We start from the raw sequence: 6,363 nt of genomic DNA on the forward strand, positions 1-6,363 counted from the left end.
ACTCCCAATCGCGTATGGACACTTAAAATGGGACTTATACAGGGAACGCAAGAAATTCTGCATTATGTCTGATGAGTATTCGAATACTTTTCGTGGAGTATTCGAATACTTATCAAGTGGTCGAATACTCTTGAAGGAGTATTGGGATACTTTTCTGGGTAGAAAAGTATTTGGATACCATTGTTGAAGTATTCAGATACGTGTTAGTATTCAGATACTATAGGGAATGTATTCGGATACCTTGTGGTATTCAAATACTGGGGGTAAAGTATTCGAATACTTTGTGGTATGCGAATACTTTAGTGAAAGTATTCAGATACTTTCTGGAGACATGAAGTATTCGGATTCTCATCGAGGAGTATTCGAATACCTCCTGCAGAATTAGCCTAAAATCACCTAAAATAAGTTGGAAAGCCTTAAACACTTAGTGAAACCTTGGGTTATGAATAATAATGATTGTTTCTACAATAAACAGACTGTGAGGGTGTTGTTTGGTGACTTTGGGTCGGTGTGGACTCTTTGATTGGATTGTTAGCTTGCGAGGTAAGCTTTCGTGTCCACGGTTTTGCCCATTGTTGGTTCCACCATACCTCATGGAGGGATGCTTTATATGCATGATGTGTTTTATGAAATGTTGATTTATTGAAATGCTAGTAAGCTGTTATGTATAAATCCCTTATGATATGCATGTGCTCTTCCACCTAGACGGTAAGCCTGAGTATCTAGCGTCATACAAGATGTGATTCTGTGGGTGGGTGCAAGTAGCGTCTTGTACTACTGTAGGTTGTAGACGTATGTAATTCCTACATGTTCTCTGGCCAGTAGGATTCTGACACACATGACATGATTATATGCTGCATTACACAGATTTTGGAACTTATATTATTATACTGCTTTTGAACTTAAATTGCATATGTAAGTGAGCTTAGGGTAGAGAGATCCTTGAGGACCCCTTGTCTTACTGAGATTTCTTTTTAGAGATCTCACCCCACATTTGGGGCACATTTTCAGGTTCAAGTATCTCGGGAGTTGAGACCTCGGGCGGCAGGAGGCCGGATCTGAGCTGATTAGTACATGCTTGATGATTTAGTTACCTTATCTGATTATGTATGATTCTTCTGCTATGACTATTGTATTGAGACTTGATGAGTTTGCTGTTTATTTGATGGGCATGGAGTGTTATCCATGCCACATTGACTTGATTATGTTTATTTAGATTTGAGTTGTATAATTATATCAGGATATTGTCCGGGCTACGTGTTGTAGTTCCTGACTAGATACACATCTATGTTTATGAGGTTATTAAGTGTAGTTAGCTTTTATTGCAATTTACATACAGACAATGTTTTGAAAAAGGATTTAATAATCAACTAGGTTAATAATAATGACGTCATAATTGAAATGAAAAAGTTAGCTTTCGCATTTATTTAGCTGCGCTTAATACTGTAATAAGATAACAAACAGGCTATACACGAGGTGTTACACCTATCACCCTCAGACTGATGGACAGATTGAACGGACCATCCAGACATTGGGGTACATGTTGAGGGCCTGCACTTTAGAGCAGGGCTCAGCATGGGATCGATACCTACCGTTGGTGTTGTTCTCATACAACAACAATTTTCATGCTAGCCTGGGCATGGCACCCTACGAGGCGTTGTATGATAGGAGGTGTCGGACTCCTACCTACTGGTCTGAGGTTGGAGATAAAGAGTTATTTGGTTTGGACTTTGTCCAAGAGACCACCCAGCAAATTGAGATGATTAGAGAGAAGCTTAAGTATGCACAAAATCGCCAGAAGAGATATTATGATAACAAGCATTGACCACTGGAGTTCAGTGAGGGTGAGCACGTGTTTGTGAGATTTTTACCTGTCACCGGTGTTGGTCGGGTCCTCGAGGTGAGGAAGCTTAGCCCGAGATTCATAGGGCCATACCAGATACTTGGTAGGGTAGGGCCTGTTGCCTACTGTAAGAACCCGCACCGTTGATTAAAGAAATTGAATAATTAGATGTGAGAATTAGGAAATAATTCCATAATTGACCCTAATATTTATTATGAGGCTTAGATAATATAGAAAGTGATTTATAATGCTGAAAGTCGCTTTTCGGACGAAAAATGCAGATACCGGTTCTGCTACCCGGTATAATTGTGTACCGGTGAAGTATTCCTGAAAATTATAATAAGTGCATGAATATTCCTAGAATAATATGTAGGACTTGTAAAACAAGTTTCAAGTTAAAATAATGAGAACTGGTGCCAAGCGTGTACCGAAAAGGTGTTGCGAAAAATATAATAAAAATATTATAAATCTTGTAAAATTCAGTAGGTTCAGAATCCTGAGTTTGGGATTAAAATGCTAAGCGTAGCAATTAACGCTAATACTGTGTGTTTAATTCTTAAGTGGCTATAAATAGCCTTGGCACATTATCCTAGGTCTATTTTGGAGTCTCCATCATATGAAATTCTGGTGCTTGTGAGTCAGCCACCCTTTGCCACCTTCTTCTCCATTTAATGAGCCAAGGAGCTTCCTTTCTTCTTGGTTTCTTCACCAAATTGCCTTGAGCTTGAGAGAGCTTGCATGGTGAGGGAGTGTGAAGGTACATTCTGAGTTTCCAGCCACTGTGAGTGAGTGAGGGTGCTGACTTTGTGTGGTTTGGGTTGTGGGAATCTTGGAGTTGGCTTTTGAGCTTCAAGGTGTGAAATTTGTGGAGAAAGAACCAACCTTGGTGTGCCATTTTCTTGTTTGAACCAAGTCAGAACTGGAAGAGTTGTTTGGTGAGCTCCTTGAGCATTTCTTGCTGAGTTTCAAGCTTTGGTAAGTGTCACCACCTTTGATCATGAGTTTTAATGGATAAAGGAGATGTCTTCGCATGTTTAATGAATTAAACAAGTAACCACCCTGTATATGAACCTTGAACAGAGTAAAAATGCATGCTTTGGCGTTTGGAAGTGTTAAAAATGGAACCTTGGATGGATATCTTCGCGAAATGCAAAAATTGCATTCTGTCGCGAAATATCTGGATATAAATATCCGGATATTGATATCTGGATATAAATATCCGGATATTGATATCTGGATATGATATCCGGATATGGGGTCTTTTGATATCCGAATATGGATATCCGGATATGATGTCCGGATATGCAAATCCGGATATGATGTCCGGATATTGATATCCGGATATGTCCCCGACAGATATCCGGATATCCTGGGTTTCGAGGAACAATGGCTTACTTTCATCCAGAACTGATGTTTAGGGTTTGTGGACCCTAGTTTGATGAAGTTGAACTCCTGTATTAATTAACTAAGTCAGAACCTATGTGTTTTAGGACTTGTGGCTTTGTGAGAAGACTAAGGACGTAAAACGTAAAGAAAAGATTTTGTCTTTATTGTGTGCTTTAAGAGTATGGTTATTGATATAATGTTGGTCCAAAACAGATTGTGATTTTGTTGTGTATTGGACTTGAGCTGTGTGGACTCTTGGCATTGGGTAGTTAGCTTGCAAGGTAAGCTTTCGTGTCCTCGGCTTAGCCATTGTTGGTTCCACCATGTCCCATAGGGGTATGGTTATATGCATGATGTTGTTTTCATGATATATTGGTTTGTGAAATGTTGTTGAGCTGTTATATACGAGTGCCTTCATGATATGCATGTGGTGTTCCACCTATACGGTAAGCCTGAGTATGTAGTACATACAATAGGGTGAGGCTGTGGGTGAGGTGCAAGCGGTGTTCCTTGTACTAACTGTAGGTAATAGACGTATTCCTGCATTTCTCTAGCCAGTAGAATAGTGATAACACACATGACATGAATATCTGTTGCACTGCATAGTTTTGGAACTTATATTGGAATTACTGCTTTTGAACTTATATTGCACATGTAAGTGGGCTTGGGGTGGAAGATCCTTGAGGTCCCCTTGTCTTACTGAGGTTTCATGTTTAGAGATCTCTCCCCACGTTTGGGGACGCTTATTTCAGGTTCAGGTAACCCAGGGGTTGAGACCTATAGTGGCAGGAGGCCAGAGCTGAGTTAGATATTGCTGTTAATTGCTGACATGTTGGATGCTGGATATGCCTGTTGCTTTTATGCTTTTAGATTCAGTTATTATTATGTCGTTGCTGTTGAGACTGCTGTTGGGCTTTGTTGCCCTATTTGGTGAGCATGGGGTTTGTCCATGCCACATTGATTGACGATGTCTTGTTTTTAGTTTTGAGTTGTAATAATGTATCAGGATTATGTTCGAACTATATGTTGTAGATCCGTGACTTTAGATACTCACTATTATTCTATGAGGTATTTCAGTTAGCTGTCTTTGCAATTTACATACAGGCGATATTTTTATGAAATGGATTAAGAAATCAACTTGACTAAGATTAATGACGTCATAATTGAACAGAAAAAAGATATTCCGCATTTTTAATTAAGCGTGGCTTAATACGATGACATGTTAACAAATCGGGTATACACGGGATGTTAAACCTACCGACTTGCCTTACCTCCGAACTTGGCCAACATCGACGACGTGTTTCACGTGTCTCAGCTTTGGAGATATATAGCGGATCCTTCGCACGTGGTGCAACCAGATGATGTTGAGGTTCAGGAGGACTTAAAGACTCCCGTCGGACCACTCAAGACTCTCGATCGTGGCGAGAAGAAGCTTAGAAGCAAGATCATTCCCATGGTCAAAGTGCAATGGGAAGGAAGAACTCCTGAGGAGTGTACGTGGGAGCGAGAGGACAAGCTTCTCCGACAATACCCCAAGTTTCGGGACATGTATATTTATGATTTTGCGAACAAAATCCTTAAAAGGTGGGGTGAATGTAAGAACCTGCACTGTTAAATTAGGAATTTAAATGAGTAATTATGAAATTAAGAAAATAATTACATAATTGACCTTAAATAAATATTGTAAGGTTAGAATAATTATCACAAGGGATTAATAATGCTTAAAGTCATTTTTCTGACTAAGAGTGCAGATACCGGTTCTGCTTCACGGTATAAAAGTGTACCGATGAAGTATACCGAAAAATTATAATAAGTGTATGAATATTCCTAGAATAATATATATGACTAGTATGTTAAGTTTGGAGTCAAAATAATGAGAACTGGCGTCAGGACTGATATCGGCTACGTACAAGCGCGTACTGGCAAAGTGCTGCGAAAATTATAATAAAAATATGATAAATCATAGAAAAATGGTTAGGTTCAGAATCCAAAATTTGGGATTAAAATGATTAGCGGAGCTATTATTGCTAATACTGACACTTAAAACTTAATGAGGCTATAAATACACATTTACACAGAACGCTAGGCTAATCTTTCAGCCTTCTACGTGAGAGTTCCCTATTGCTTTTCTCTCCAATCTGGTCACCTCCTTCCCCTCCTCTTGTGAGCCAAAGTGAGCACTTTTTGTCCTAGTTTCTTCATCTAATCACCATAACTTGGTGTGAGCAATCTTGTGAAGGTGAGAGTCAGCCCATTTTCTGACTTTTGGTCCCTGCTTAGTGGTGGTACAGGGGCTGAGTTCTTGAGTTTCTTGGAGGGAGCCATTGTAGAGGAAGAGTGAAGTTTGACATGATATTACAGCCTCTAAAACTAAGACAAAATAATCATGAGTTCAGTCCTGCTTATCCTATTCTAAATAAAATATTTAGCTAAAGGTTGGGTGAATGTATGCATTACTCATGATTCAATTTCGAAAAAATTCTTGTAAAGGGTTGTTTTAAATATATAACCAGTCATGAGACTCTGCTTAAGGGAAATGGTTCATGGCACAGTATAGTGGGTGGAAGCAATTGATTAGGGCCAAAATTATTCTAAATCTTAAGGATATGATTTCTTTTTTATTATTTTGTAGGCGATAAATCTAAAGCAGAACTTCTTCGAACAAAAGGAAGGTGAACATGAAAAAAAGCTTGAGATTAAACAACTTGCAATATTTTCCTTCGTTCTTATCCTAATGCACATCCATGGCAATGAAGGTCGAAAGTCCAAATTCATCCGCATACAACTAAGCATCTCGCAGTTGCATATGCTAAACCAACAGCTCAGATAGGTGGGGCCTAACGAGATCATATGCTCAGAACATCATGGTCTCCACTTGAGTCAATGACTATATGACAACACCAGCTTGCCATGACAAGGATGTAGCCAGACCATAGGCATCTCGCCTATAATGTAGCCTGTGAAAGACTATAACTCTCCATCATTGAGATTGGACGTCGCCAATCAAAGGCGGCATCAACAAAGACACCCCTCTACATCATGGTCTCCATCTTTTTCTCAATACTTGAGATATGTGAATAGTGAAACATCCTGAATCCTTGAATACCTGGTCTCTGTCTCCTCCAATCTCTAGC

This window comes from Gastrolobium bilobum, unplaced genomic scaffold (assembly GCF_033153095.1).
Source record: "Gastrolobium bilobum isolate Gb01-03AN ecotype WA unplaced genomic scaffold, APGP_CSIRO_Gbil_v1 utg2732, whole genome shotgun sequence".
NCBI lineage: Eukaryota > Viridiplantae > Streptophyta > Magnoliopsida > Fabales > Fabaceae > Gastrolobium > Gastrolobium bilobum.